The 14,937-nt window shown below is 45.0% G+C and overlaps 1 protein-coding gene across 1 annotated transcript in view; it reads right to left on the bottom strand.

Annotated features, from left to right (window-relative positions):
* The window catches only part of TBC1D21 (TBC1 domain family member 21), a gene marked incomplete at its 5' end in the record, with an annotated part of 52,632 nt that overhangs the window by 36,698 nt on the left and 997 nt on the right, over positions 1-14,937 (bottom strand). The window lies entirely within an intron of this gene.

Here is a 14,937-nt window from a genome sequence, read left to right as displayed (position 1 = left end):
GCTTTTCAGCCAGTGGTTCTCAACCTTAGCCATTTTGAGAGGTCTGGACTTCAATGCCAAGACGTCCCCAGTCGGTCCACTCCTCTTAAAGTTGGCAAGGTTGAGAAATGCTACTCCGAGGAGCAGGTTTCTACCTGTCCAAGGTCCAAGGTTTGCTTGGTTTCACCTACCTAGTATTTACCTGATACAATTTAAACAGTGATTCTCAACTTTGGCAGCTTGCAGAGGTGTGGACTTCCGGTCCCAGAATTCCCCAGCCACCCATTCCCCCAGCCAACTACACAAACCATTCCTCCAAGGGATGGGATACCATACTGGCAAAATGCAGGCAGGGCTCACCAAAAACATGAAATGAGCATCTTTCTGAATCATCTTTTGTTGACTGTAACACAGTTTAAGCCACGACCCATGATGCTCGAGGTCACAAAGCCTCCCAATCCATCTTCTCATGATCGTCCTGCATCTTAGATGATCAGGGGTGCTTTGAATTTGTCCTTGCTGGACAGACCTATAGATATTCTCCAGGATGATTCTGGCGGCATAGGAATGAGCTCACTGGGTTTATGGAGCTGCTTACTCAAAGTTCCCCAAAGCTTTGACAACCCATAATAAAAAGTCTGGCCAAACACTCTACCGTCACCATGGCAACCATTCAAAGAAATCCTCCTTCTGCCAAGAGGGATAAAGAAGTGGAAGCAAGCAAGCAAGCAAGGAAGGAAGGAAGGAAGGAAGGAAGGAAGGAAGGAAGGAAGGGGGAGGGAGGGAGAGAGAGGGAGAGAAAGACAGAAAGGAAGCAAGCAAGCAAGCAAGACAGAAAGGAAGGAAGGAAAGAAAGAAGGAACAAAACAGTAAAATCCCTCCCTCCCTCCCTCCCTCCCTCCCTCCCTTCCTTCCTTCCTTCCTTCCTTCCTTCTTCAAACAGGAATTCTACGTTCCTATAAATACCTCAAGAAAAAGAAGGGGCCATTTGCATTACAAACAACCCCAAAAAACCAGGGCCTTTCAAACACTGAGAAGCTTGGGAGAGAAAGATTCATTTAAGCTTTGCCTCCTGAAGTCTTTTTCAACCGTGTCTTATGTCAGTGACATTTTTCTCTTTTTCCTACTCTATTGAAGGCAATAACCCAATAATTGGGACTGTGTGGGGAAACCTGAAATTGTTGCTGAAATAGTTCTTGCTGTTATATTTTACCCAATTGTTTTGGTCTCTAGGGGAGAAGGAGAGAGAAAGGGAGGGTGAAGGAGCAAGAGGAAAAGAGAGGGAGAGAGGGAGAGAGGGAGAGGGAGAGAGGGAGAGGGAGCAAGAGGGAGCGAAAGGAAGAGGGAGGCATAGATGTAGAGAGAAAGAGAGGGAGAGGAAGAGAGGGAGCAATAGAATAGAATAGAATAGAATAGAATAGAATTCTTTATTGGCCAAGTGTGATTGGACACACAAGGAATTTGTCTTTGGTGCAGATGTACATTTTTGACATTCATCAAAAATCATAAGGTACAAGAGCAAAAGGGAGAGAGAGGGAGAGCGGGAGGGAAAGGGAGCAAGAGGGAGAGAGAGAGGGAGGCAGAGGGAGGGAGAGAGAGTGGGGGAGGGAGAGAGAGTGGGGAAGGGAGGGAGAAAGAGAGGGAAGGAGAAAGAGATGGAGGCAGGAAGACGGAGTGAGAGGGATGGAGAGGGTGAGGGAGAGAGAGGGAGAGAGATTTCTTATCCTGAACTAACAGTTCATGATATACCAAGTCGAGCTTTTAGGGGGCTCATTGCAACTATTTCCCAGCCATCGAATCCCGACTAAAGCAGAACGCAACCAAGAGACCCATTTCATTGTCCTGATCAGCTCTAACAAGCTAGGTGCGCACCGACATCCGAAAGCATCTGATCCTTTCCTAACAGGGCAGTTTCCCATCACGGCCGCTGCCTTTCGATCATATCAGAGTCAGTTCTCTGCGCTTATGAGCCAGCTCATTCCTCCTGGAGGACAGCTGTGCTCTTCTACAAGGGTCCTCTTGAGGTTCTCCAAACATTTCAGGCAGGGTGACCCTGCGTTGTTGAATTTTTGGGTTGTAAACTCTCTCTGAGATTTTCCTACAATTTTCCCACGTCCGAGTTTCAGATTGTCGGAGTGCGACTACTATTTTGAGACAGCCTAGGAGCAAAATACAGTCCACAGAGGTTTGTCTTTCAAACTGGTTTATATACAAGACTTATATATACATACATGTGTTAGGCAGTGGTGGGGTTGTACTGGTTTTACTACCGGTTTGCTCGTGCGCGTGCTTTCTCTCTCTCTCGCTCAAGTGACGCTTCTGTGCATGCACAGAAGTGTCATGGCAGGTGGCTGGAGCCTCCTGCCACCACCACTACCGGTTCGGCTGAACTGGGTCGAACTGGGCCGAAGTGGGCCGAACCAGGAGCAACCACCTCCAGTATTAGGCAAATATCAGGCAGCCAATCAATCTTCAACTCTACATGGAGAACTATAATCGAGAGAGATACACCAGGAGAGACAGAGAGACACACTCCCTTATATATACAGCTTCTTAAAGTGGCAGTAACCCTGCTAACTTGTCCTCATGTCATCATCTCGGTTTACAGCCTTACAGCAGGCTGGTCAGCTATTAAATTGTCATTACTCTGACCCAGATGCCTCCCGAGGCATTCGTTCTCCTTCAGCTGGGCTCTGCTGAGGATCTTTTGAAGTATCTCTTTTTCTTGTAGTTTCTTCTCAAAGTAATGGAGCCCAGTTAATTGGGCTGCCTTTAAAATTGCCGATCCCTTAATGAATCAGATCAATACTTTACAGACTGCTGCCCAGGACATTATAAATCCCCATCCTATGTTATTACAATATTTTCCGGAATTGGACACTAGCCACCTCAGATCCCTGCTGTGATGGAAAGACAGACTACATAACTGCCCTAATTAATATAAATAGGTGTGCATCTATGCATGTCATTAATGTTTGATAGAGCACAGGAAACAAAATGGAATAGAAGGCTTCCTAATGTAGTTGGAAACACGTCAGCAGCTGCAATCTCGGATTGGTTTACAACTGAGTCACCCCTACGGAGAAAAAAAAAGACCTTTTAAGATCATGGATACTTTAACTTTCATACCAAGTACGGTTGCTGGGATTGGATGTGTCTCATTTAATGAAAAGAAGGACCAAGGGAGACATGACAGCCCCCAATATCTCAGGGACTGCCACAAAGAATAGAATAACAGAGTTGGAAGGGACCTTGGAGGTCTTCTAGTCCAACCTTCTGCTTAGGCAGGAGACCCTATAGAAGGGGGAGTCAAGCTATTCTCCAAAACACCTGAGAGCAGGACAAGAAGCAATGGGTGGAAACTAATCAAGGAGAGAAGCAACTTAGAACTAAGAAGAAATTTCCTGATGGTGAGGACAATTAATTAGTGGAACAAAAGTTGCCTCCAGAAGTTGCAAATGCGCCAACACTGGAAGTCTTTAAGAAGAGATTGGACAACCATTTGTCTGAAACGGTATAGGGTTTCCTGCCTGAGCAGGGGGTTGGACTAGAAGACCTCTAAGGTCCCTTCCAACTCTGATATTCTATATTCTTTATTCTATATTAAACCCGCCATCATGGGCCCAAAGTTTGGGAAGACAGGCTCTGCCTGTCACAAGCCATGACAAACGGTGAGTGATGGAGGAGTAACACTTTGTTGAGTGAGTTTCCCCCCATTTTACGGTTACTGTCGTTAAGTGAATCACGGCAGTTGTTAAATGAATAACATGGCTGTTAAGTGAATCTGGCTTCCCCATTGACTCTGGGGGAATAACGCGATTCCGGGACACCGGCAACTGTCATAAATACAAGTCAGTTGCCAAGCTTCTCAATTTTCAGAGGTCTTAAGTGTGAGAAACGGCCCTAAGTCACTGTTTCCAGCCCCGTTGTAACTTTGAAGCGTCACGAAATGAGCGCTTGGCTTACCTGCACATCCAGAGCTGTAATCCTTTTAGCCTTCCCATAATTTAAACCCTCCCCCTGCAAATAGCTGTCAAGTGAGGTGATTCTTAGCTTGCTTAATAATGGCTTCCCCTTTTGCCCAGGTGTTTGCTTGCTCTTTCTGGCTTCTTCACCTGCCCCCATTAGCCTTGCAGGTAAGCCAGGCAATTACATCTGTTTGCAAGCGATGAGTCTTCCTTGCCGGCTTCCATCGATTTCTTCAACAGAAAGTTAACAAAGAGGCGCTTTTGTCTGGCGCGGAGCTGGCTGAGCGGTGTTTGCCAACGTGGTTGTTATGCTATTCACCTGAAGCGTATTGCTTCCTAAATGCCAGGAAATAGAAGAAGGGGGAGGGAAGAAAAAGGGAGAGAGGGAAGGAGGGAGGAAGAGAGAGAGGGAGGGAGGGAGACATAGGGAGGGAGGGAGGGAGGGAGAGAGAGATGGAGAGAGAGGAGAGAGGGAAGGAAGGCGGAATAGAGAGGGAGGGAGGGATGGAGATAGAGAGAAAGAAAGGGGGGACGGAAGGAGGGAGGGAGAGGGATGTCGGAGAAGGAGGGAGGGAGAGAGGGGAGAAAGATGGCGGGAAATAGGGAGGGAGGGAGGGGGAGAGAGAGAGAAAGAGAGAAAGAGAGAGAGAGAGAACAATGCAAAGGAGAATCTTTTCTGTTGAAAAAAACCCCAAAAGCAAAGGATTAAAAAAATCGATCAGGATTATGATTGGCAAATCATTTTATTTTCTGAAAAGTGTTTCTCTTTGACGCAAAAGAGCCCCCCCCTTTGTCTTTCCTTTCCTTTCGTTTTGTTTTTTCCTTTTGGGATGCTCTGCCTTTTCTTTTCTTTTTTTCTGCATTAAAAGGAAATGAAAACCGAAACAAAGAAAGAAAGGAGAAGCCTGAGCAGAAAGGAATGGCTGCTTTCCCTCCCTCCCTCCCTCCCTTCTTTCCTTCCTTCCTTCCTTGGACCATAAGAAAGGCTGAGCATAAGAAAGAATGGAGGCCTTTGAACTCTGGTGTTGGAGAAGACTCCTGCATTGAGTCCCTTGGACTGCAAGGCCATCCAACCGGTCAGTCCTAGAGGAGATCAACCCTGACTGCTCTTTAGAAGGCCAGATCCTGAAGAGGAAACTCAAAGACTTTGGCCACCTAAGGAGAAGGGAGAAGGAAGAAGGACTCCCTGGAGAAGAGCCTCATGCTGGGAACGATGGAGGGCAAAAGAAGAAGGGGACGGCAGAGAATGAGGTGGCTGGATGGAGTCTCCGAAGCAGCCGGCGTGAGCTTCAATGGACTCCAGAGGATGGTAGAGAACAGGAAGGCCTGGAGGAACATTCTCCATGGGGTCGTGATGGGTTGGACACGACTTTGCAACTAACAACAACAATCTTGGTTGAAAATGGGAAATAATCCAAAGGGCAGAATTCTTGTAGTAGCCTCCATTTTTGATAACAAACCTGACTAAAAATATGTTTTTTGAGAACCACGCTGAGAGAAGAAACATTTTTGGTCTTCGGCAGATGCCAAGAATCTTGATAGTTTTCAAAATACTGGTGGCTTCTGGACCTCTGGCTTCCTCCATCAATACATGTTGATGCAGTCGGAACGCATCTGATGGGGGCTCAGATTTAATTCCTTCCCTGGGTTCATATTGTTGGCGAATGTGGAGATTTGTTCCACTTAGCCTCAAGAAAGGGATGTCATGATGTGACAATCTTAATTTTAATCATCATAATCACATCTTCCTATCTGTTTCTCCAGCATGCTAATTTGCGAGCTGAATGTCTTCCAGCAAGCTAATCACCTTTTGGCAACCACTAGCAAAAAAAACACCCCCTCCTCTTCCCTCCCTCCCTCCCCTATTTCTTTTACCCACAGGGAGTTGGTTGTTCCGAGGGGAACGGAGAGGAGGGGGTCCCTGTCTCCATGGCTTGAAGCTCCTGAAGAACTGGCAGGAACCACATCTAACAAACCAGATCCTCCTGGAATATGGAAAATTGACAACAACATTCAGGAGGCAGCTAAGCAAAAAGGCGCAAAGCCTTGGATTTGGTCCAAAAGAGAGAGAGAGAAAATATATCCTGTAATAAAAAAAATGGCTCTTCATATTAAACGGGGGCCAATATAACTCCAAAATCATTCAACAGCATCCCCTAGGATGCTTCCAGCTTAGCTGAACTGTTCTAAACATTTTCAGCAAGCAAGTCCCTTGTACCTCTTAGGAATGTACCCCTAACTGCTTTTCATCTAATTCTGATTGTCTGCCCTGAGCTCCATCTTTGGGGCAGGGAGATTCACAAACCGTTGAGGGAATATTGCTGCTTGTTTCTTGGCACTTTCTAAGCTCTCCCTCATCGGTTGGCTGACCCATCTGGCCGTAGTCAAAAGGGTTCAGCTTGCCGCCATGATTCTTGGCCAGTTCCCCCCCTCTCCACGTTCTTCTAGGGTGGTAGTAGAAAAGACTCCTTGCCAAGTATTGTAGATATGTTAGTCTTTATGGTGCCCCAAGGCTTTGGACATGTTATTGATCGTCACAACTTGATCACTTTTGAATTCTCTTTTCTTCTTCTTATTTTTTTAAAAAATCCTCTCCATTGAAGGGGTTGTACATCAACTAATTTCCTACCCAAGGAAGTTGTGAGGCTGGTAGTGTTGGCAGAAGCTTATTATGTCAGGACAGTCCTCCTCCTCCTCCTCCTCCTCCTCCTCCTCCTCCTCCTGCTCCTCCTCCTCCTCCTCCTCCTCCTCCTCCTCCTCCTCCTCCTCCTCCTCTTCCTCCTCCTCCTCCTCCTCCTCCTCCTCCTCCTCCTCCTCCTCCTCCTCCTCCTCTTCCTCTTCAAGGAAATTCAACAAGTAGCTTCCTTTGGTTGATTAAACCCACTACTTAGTCATTTTTTTCCCTGCAAAATTTGACCGAGCGTGTTTGATTCACAAACTCTAGTTTATACCTTTTTTTAATACGGGGATTCTCCATGGATGAACGCATAACTGCCTAGGAAGCAGCTATCCCATAACCATGAATTTTTGGCAGCTAATTTGCTTGAGTATTGATAATATTTTTCAAGAGCGAGGCGGCCAGCCAGACCCATCACTCCGGTGGCACCATTCAAGGCGAAAACCGAGCAATCATTTCTCATAATGAAAACAAAATTCTCTTGTAAAGGATCCCAGAAAGAGAAAGTCGAAAGAAGACAAAAGGCTGACAAGGGGATACATATCAATAAATGGAGTTTTGTGGAAATGGTCGGCTTTCTGCACAGCAGCTGAATTCAATAAATCCTCTGCAGTCAATTCGCAAGCTCATGTGTCTTTGTCTGAGGGCTAACAGGTGATTTTTCATATATCCCTTTTGGTTGCATTTCCAATAAAGTTTAAAATAAATAAGGACATTATTATTATTATTATTATTATTATTATTATTATTATTATTATTATTATTATTATTATTATTATTATTATTATTATTATTATTATTATTATTATACGATTGTATCACAGCGGCCAGTTGATTCGCCGGATTTGGCATTGATTACTAGTCGGGCCCCACCCAGGGGCCTAGGACGTCGTAACATATTTTCGTAATATACGTGCAGATCCAAGCAGTGCAGCTTTTTGCATTTGACTGATGGTGATTTTGTCAAGTTTTAACTGTTTTAAATGTAATTCCAGTGCTTTTGGAATAGCACCCAGTGTGCCGATTACCACTGGAATTACCACTGCTGGTTTGTGCCATAATCGTTGGATTTCAATTTTTAAGTCCTGGTATTTCGCGACTTTTTCATGTTCCTTCTCCTCAACTCTGCTATCACCTGGTATTGCGATGTCTATGATTGTAACCTTATTTTTCTCAACCAGTGTGATGTCTGGTGTGTTATGCGCTAGTACTTTGTCTGTTTGTATACGAAAATCCCACAGGATCTTGACCATCTGATTTTCGGTGACTTTTTCAGGCTTATGTTCCCACCAGTTTGTTGTTGTTTTAATATTATAATTTTTGCACAAATTCCAGTGGATCATTTGTGCTACTGAATTGTGCCGCAATTTATAATCAGTCTGCGCGATTTTTTTACAGCAGCTGAGTATGTGGTCAACAGTTTCATCAACTTCTTTGCAGAGTCTGCATTTGGCATCATCAGAGGATTTTTCGATTTTGGCCTTAATGGCATTTGTGCGGATAGCTTGTTCTTGCGCAGCCAGGATTAGTGACTCTGTTTCTTTCTTTAATGTACCTGTTGTTAACCATAACCAAGTTTTTTCACTGTCCCCTTTATCTTTTATTTTTTCCAGAAATTGACCATGCAATGCTTTGTTCTGCCAACTCTCCATTCTTGATTTTATCACATCTTTTCTGTATTCTTGTTTCGTCTGTTGGGCCTTCAGTAGATTTTTGTTCTTTACTTCGATTAATAGATGTTTGGACCTTGGAGGTCTTCTAGTCCAACCACTTGCTCAGGCAGGAAACCCTATACCAGGGGTCAGCAACCCACAGTTGATAGGGGTTTTGGTTAGGACAGGTAGAGGAAAAATGATACGGTACTAGGAGGAGACTCTATGGTGGGGGGAACCGGACTTCCTGTCAGCGGAGGAAAAAAGATGCTGCGCTAGGAGGAGACTCTATGATGGGGGAACCCGGTTGGCTCCAGAATTGAACATGGGGCTTTTGGTTAGGACCTTTGTGGCTCTTTGAGTGTTTAAGGTTGCCGACCCCTGGCCTATAGCATTTTAGACAAATGGTTACCCAACATCTTCTTAAAAACTCCCAATGTTGGAGCATTCACAACTTCTGGAGGCAAGTCATTCCACTGGTTAATAGTTCCCACTGTTGCAACGTTTCTCCTTAGTTCTAGGTTGCTTCTCTCCTGTATGATAAAACAATAAATCACAACACCACAAAGCATCAACAACATCCGCCTCTTCCAGGTCCTTGGGAAAGACTCGGTAGGACGATAAAAATGCTAAATGCAGTCTGAACATCTGGCTGACCGTGTAGTGAACATCTGGCCGACCGTGCGATGAACCATAACTGACCATTGTAAAGATGGATAGGGAGGGGACAGGATGTATGGGGGTATTAAGGCGGGATTTTCTCTTAATCCACCAACCTCCTTCAGCGTGATAATCCCCCATTGGTGCCCCAAGCCAATAGGCAGAGTCAAGTCTTCAGGCCCTTATGGAAGGTCACAAGGATGGGAGCAAATCTCACTTGGGGGGGAGGGGTGACAAGATATCGCAAAGGTCAGGGGACACAGCAAAAAAGGCTCTTCTCCTGGACCCTGCCAGTCAAAATATTCTGACCTAGGCTTCCCCAAAAAGCAGGAGGCAGAGTCCTGGTCCCAACAAAATACCTTTTATTCACATTCAGCCAAGGCCTGGCAAACAGTCTTTCAAAGGTGAATTTATGACTACAGACCTCATCTAGCTTGGAAAGCTGTCATACAAATATTTTCCAATGAGGTGCTGTGCAAGGAAAGACCGGGCACACAGTCTCTGAGATTCACGGACAGATCTTCACACTCCTGAAACAAATCTAACAAACGAATGAATGAATTGTTTCCTGCAAAAGCCCACTCCCCTTTCGCTCCTTTTTTAATTCCTGGGGAGGGGCAATTACTTTCCGTTTGTGGCTTTACTCCCAAGTTGACCCCGATTTCTCATCTGTTCTTTTCTTCTGGCAGCTCTGCGCATGCGCACACTGGGAACAGGCTCCAGCTGTTCCTCTGCCTCACTGTTGTCTGACTTTGTGGCAGCTGATCACTGCCAGACGGCCTCGGCCCCCTCTCTGCCTCTGACGCAGAGCCCTCGTCCGAGCCTTCCCCAGACTCCAGGACTGGCCCATGCTCCTCCCCAACCTCCTCACTGTCCAATTCTGCTGCCAGCTCCCCTGGCCGCTGGCGGGCAACAACACAAAATGTCTTGATTGACGTATTCCACAGCATGCCTTGGGTGAGGCAAACCAATCCCGTTGGGGTGAGATGGTTCCTCAGTTAGCCTAGATCCATGCCGCAAAGGGCTTTCCATTTCAAAAAGTTTAGACCCCACCCAGGATCACTTTTTGGTGAGATGGGTGACCATATTACATTTGATGGATGGGTAGTTAGAGCGGGCATTTTCCAACGGAAGAATATGTTTTGCAAACGTAGGAGTGCAACATATTAATTTTTGACAAGCTGCTGTTCTTGCCAGTGACTAATTGGCAGGGTCCTTGGGTCGCTGACAAAATTAAATTTGTCAGCAATTTGTGATTGTGAGTTTGATGCTGTTATATGACACTTCAGGAGCGTGGCGTTAGGCAACATGTCAGCTCCTTCCTTCTAAATGTCCAAGCAGTGCCACACACAACCCAAATGTTATTAATATCCATGGACCTCCTGATATCTCCTAAACTGGAGCCAAATGCTCAGGGGTCTTGACGTAAGAATCTTAGTGGAATTCAATTTTTCTAAAGCCCAAAGCAATCTGCCTGGATCTACAGGCAGCAATACGCATATTGCTTTGGAGCAATATAATGAATAGATTGTCCTTGGATTTTTTTTAACAGATTAACAGAGTTGGAAGGGACCTTGTAGGTCATCTAGTCCAACCCTCACCCAAGCAGGAGACCCTACACCATTTCTGACAAATGGCAGTCCAGTCTCTTCTTGAAAGAATCCAGGGATGAAGCTCCTACAACTTCTGAAGGCAACTTCTGCTCCATTGGTTGATTGTTCTAACTGTCAGGAAATTTATCCTTAGTTCTAGGTTGTTTAAATAAATAAGCAAGGTAAGAAACTTTTGGAGAAAAATGCCAGTAGAAGTTGTGTTTTTCATACCTGCTTGGCCCATGCTGAATTCTCTTTCGGTAAATTACATCATTTCACTGGAGAATAAACCCAGTAAATTGCTATTCATCATCGTGGCCCAGAAACGTTCCCCATTGGGAGATTGTTGATGGATCATCACCAAACATTTGACGTATGAAAAATGGCCACTTAAATGCTCCAAATACACAATAAACACATCAGTATGGGAAAAAAGCCAAGAAATGGAAACCCCCCAGGCTGAAAGGTTGCTCAGAAAGATCCCTTTCTAATTGGATCTCACACAACACAGACAGATCAATTCAAAGGGAAATTAGGACAAGGTCGAGAAGGTTTCAGAGTTAAGGTACCCAGCCAAGGTGGAAGTTTGCTGCAGTTGAAAAACGATGCATGCTATTGAAGGATAAGTCTTCTCCATTCCAGAAGGATTCCTTCCTTTGAAGCAGGATAAGAATAGTATTAGAATAGAATAACAGAGTTGGAAGGGAGCTTGGAGGTCTTCTAGTCTACCCCTCGCTTAGGCAGGAAACTCTACACCATTCCAGACAAATGGTTGTCCAATCTCTTCTTAAAGACTTCCAGTGTTGGAGCATTCATAACTTCTGGAGGCAAGTTGTCCCACTGATTAATGGTTCTCACTGTCAGGAAATTTCTCCTCAGTTCTAAGTTGTTTCTCTCCTTGATGAGTTTCCACCCAGGAAGGGGATGGAGGAGAAGGAAAACTCTGCTTTCTTGGTGCTCTCTGAGCTGGCTGCTTTTCTTGTAGACATTTCATTACCCAATTACCTAACATCATCAGCACTAGAAGGGAGTGGAGTTTGCTCCCCTGCGATTCACAGCTAGCTCATTTAAGAATATCCTTGACTTCTTTTTCTGGAACACTTCCTGGTGCCTACATTGCTCCTAACCTAAACCAGAGAACCTAAAACCAGGATTCTCTGCTGAACTGGGCAACCTTATGTGTGTGTGTGTGTGTGTGTGTGTGTGTGTGTGTGTGTGTGTGTGAGAGAGAGAGAGAGAGAGAGAGAGAGAGAGGGAGAGGGAGAGTTCTCCATGCATGTTTTGAGAAGCAAACTGAGACTGCAGAAAGCAAACTCTCTCTCCCAATATTAAAAAAAAGGGGGTGGGGGAGTTAACGAGCTTAATTCTAAAAGTAGCTTAACAATCCCAGAGCCTCATGGCTTGAACGCCTTCTTCGGCAAAAATTAAAGCCTAGCGTCTAAAGAGTCCACCCTCTTTTGCGCCCTCCGAAAGGGAACACCTGACTCTCGGCAGGCAAATTAATTTTCCGAGCCGAGCATTTGCAGTTATTACGCAGTCGCCACAAACAACCCTTCCAAATAAATATTGATGAAAAATAGGCTTATGAATAAATCATGGCTCTGCAAAAAAAAAAAAGAAGAAGAAGAAATAGGAGTAAAGATATCTTAATGAGCCCCTGTCTGGAGCCACCGTCACTGTAGATCATTAAGTGCCGTTAATCATCATTAGCTGCAATTAAACCCTGGCTGGATTTCCCATGTATGTTGAAGGATCTATTTTGGGGGCATGATACCTCTGGTCTCCCCATGTGTTCCTGGCCTTTTTGGTGGGGGAAGGGGTTTGGGGAAGGGGAGGAGAAAGGACGTGTTTGGGAAGCTTTTCCTCCTTTTTTTCTTCGAGTCCCAGGAGGTGACTCAAGGAGATGTGAGAGCTGGTAGAATTAATTATCTCGCGCTTCTCCCATTTACATTTCCCCGAAGGCGTCAGGGCGACAGGGGTGTATGTGTGAACTTTGCGAGAATGGGCAATTGGAGATCGGAAAGGCCAAGTGGGAAAGCCAGGCTGCGTTGATTCAGCCTTTTCACCGTCCCGAGCGCTCTGGAGAACTTGCTTTTATGGACTTGGAAGAAGAGGATGACCCGTGAGACCGCCGATGATAAAACCTGTCAGGCCTCTTTAAAAGGCCGGCCTCTTCTGGAGGGGTTGAAATTCTGGAGAGGGGACCACTTTGCAAAAGATGGAAGTCCTCGCTCGTTTCTGGAAGACCCCAGTCGGGCTGAAGGTTTGTTCTGACCCAGCTCCCCAAACATGACAAACCCTCTGTAGTTAAATCAATGAGTCCTTTATTAGGAGCTCCGGCAGTCCTGGTGAAAAGTTTCTCTCTCACCGCAAGCTAACAAGTCCGTCCAGCAGGGAGATGAATAATTGTCTGCCACAGCTATTCCTCTCCACCCCGTGCCTTTTATCCCCAGAGCTAGGGTGGAGCTTCGCTAGCAGCGGTGGCTCTTCTATCCCAAGGACCGGCTAATAGATTTCCATTGCTCTCCTCTCCTCTGCCTTCTGCGTTCAGGCACTGGACCCAGCTGTTCCTCCTCTTCCTCATCAGCCACCTCCAGACCTGGGGGTTGTTGACTTTCCATCTGAGGGCTGATGGACAGCCCAGGCTTCACCTCTCTCTCTCTCTCTGCCAGCTCCATTCCCTCTTCCCCCTCAGAGCTCTCAGGGAACTGGTTCAGGGGCGTGGCCAGCCTGCCGTCGCTACCGGTTTGGCGACCCAGTCCCAATTTCCACTATTAGTTCACCCGAACCGGTGCGAACCAATAGTAACCCACCTCTGCTGTTCTGCACAGCCAACCATAATAATACTAATAATAATTGTTTGAAATGTAAATCTATTTAGGGGGCAATCGATTTTACCTGCTTTTAAAAAAATGCTTTGAAATAGTTTGCATGTTTGTTTGTTTTTAAAAAATCACCTTCTGCACTTTGCACTGAAAATGTGATCACTAAACAGATGATATGTTTTGAGCTTTGCAGCTATCGCACAGGGCTACAAAAAAACAACAACTTGGTAATAAAAACAAAACAATTGCTTTCTAGTTGGACAGGTTTCCCCTCCCCCCCTCTTCTCAAATATGAGTTCTGGAAACTGCTTCTTTTTTTTTAAAGGTGAGATCTATTTCTTTTTTAGCACCTAATAGCCTGGCAATAAATCTAAACTGCATTTTAGTCAGTGAGTGGGGAATGTCTGGGTGGCTGAAGACTTGCCAGAGGAATTTTAGTAAGGATGCAAAAAAGAAAAAGAAAAAAAAAAGACAATGAGTTATTTATTTTTCTGGGTTGGGGGAAGAATCTTGCAAGCGGTTTTTTATTCTGCTTCTTTTTTCTTCATTAAAGAACGGGAAGTCTTTTTTTTCACCTCCTGTTGCACTTTTAAAGTATTGCTCGTGGAAAACAATCTTTTTCTTTTAAAAAAAACAGCTAACGATTAAATTTTAAGGAAAAAAAATAAAAATATACTGTAAAATAACAATCGGAAAAAGGGAAAGAATTAGAAAGGGAACACACCCTGATCTGTTCCAATGAGATGATAGGAAAAGAATCCATAAAGGCGGTAATTTGAAAGAGTGGTATTAATTCTCCTTTCCTTCTGACGAGAATAGAATTCATAAGGTCAGGATAAAGTTTAACTATATCACTAAAGTCTCACTGTTAATTTTTTCAGCACACCGGCTCTGTTTTTCTTTCTTTTTCTTTTCTACAAAAAAAAAAAAAGAATCATCAGGAAATCTGTCCTTGTCAGTTAAATCTTAGATGCCCATTTCATCAATACAGGCATTTAGCATGCAATAGCATTTTTTACGATCCTGTAATCCCTTGATGGTGGAGTTGGTGGTAATTGAATTGAGCTGAGCACTTACTTGTCAGACGCCCTTCCTGACACCTACACCAGAGTTCACAGCAGATATTTTCTCTTTGTGCCCTGATAGAGGAAAAACTGCTGCTGCCTAGGATTGAACTCCCAACCTTTCAAGTGGGAAGCGAGCATCTTCACCTCTAAGCCACCACACCGCTTCTCAGCAATAGCACGTAGACTTATATACCACTTTGTAGTGCTTTACAGCCCTCGCTAAGTGGTTGACAGAGTCGGCGTATTGCCCACAGCAATCTGGCTCCTGATTTTACCCACCTCAGAAGGATGGAAGGCTGCGTCAACCACGAGCCAGTCAAGTTCCAACTGCTGGCAGTCGGCAGAATTAACCTGCAATGCTGTATTCTAATCACTGCCCCACCACAGTCCTTGACTTGAATGCATGCATGTAACTAGCTGTATAGTGCAATTTTGCAGTAATGATTATACAACTGCTGGGGCCAGCCTGGATCCCAACAAGCATTGAACCAGTTCCTTTGCCTCTCTGGCTGTATCG

Source organism: Natrix helvetica, assembly GCF_964273705.1.
Source record: "Natrix helvetica genome assembly, chromosome: 12".
Taxonomy (NCBI): domain Eukaryota; kingdom Metazoa; phylum Chordata; class Lepidosauria; order Squamata; family Natricidae; genus Natrix; species Natrix helvetica.
Note: the sequence above shows the minus strand (reverse complement) of the source record. Positions and strands in the feature narration are given on the sequence as shown.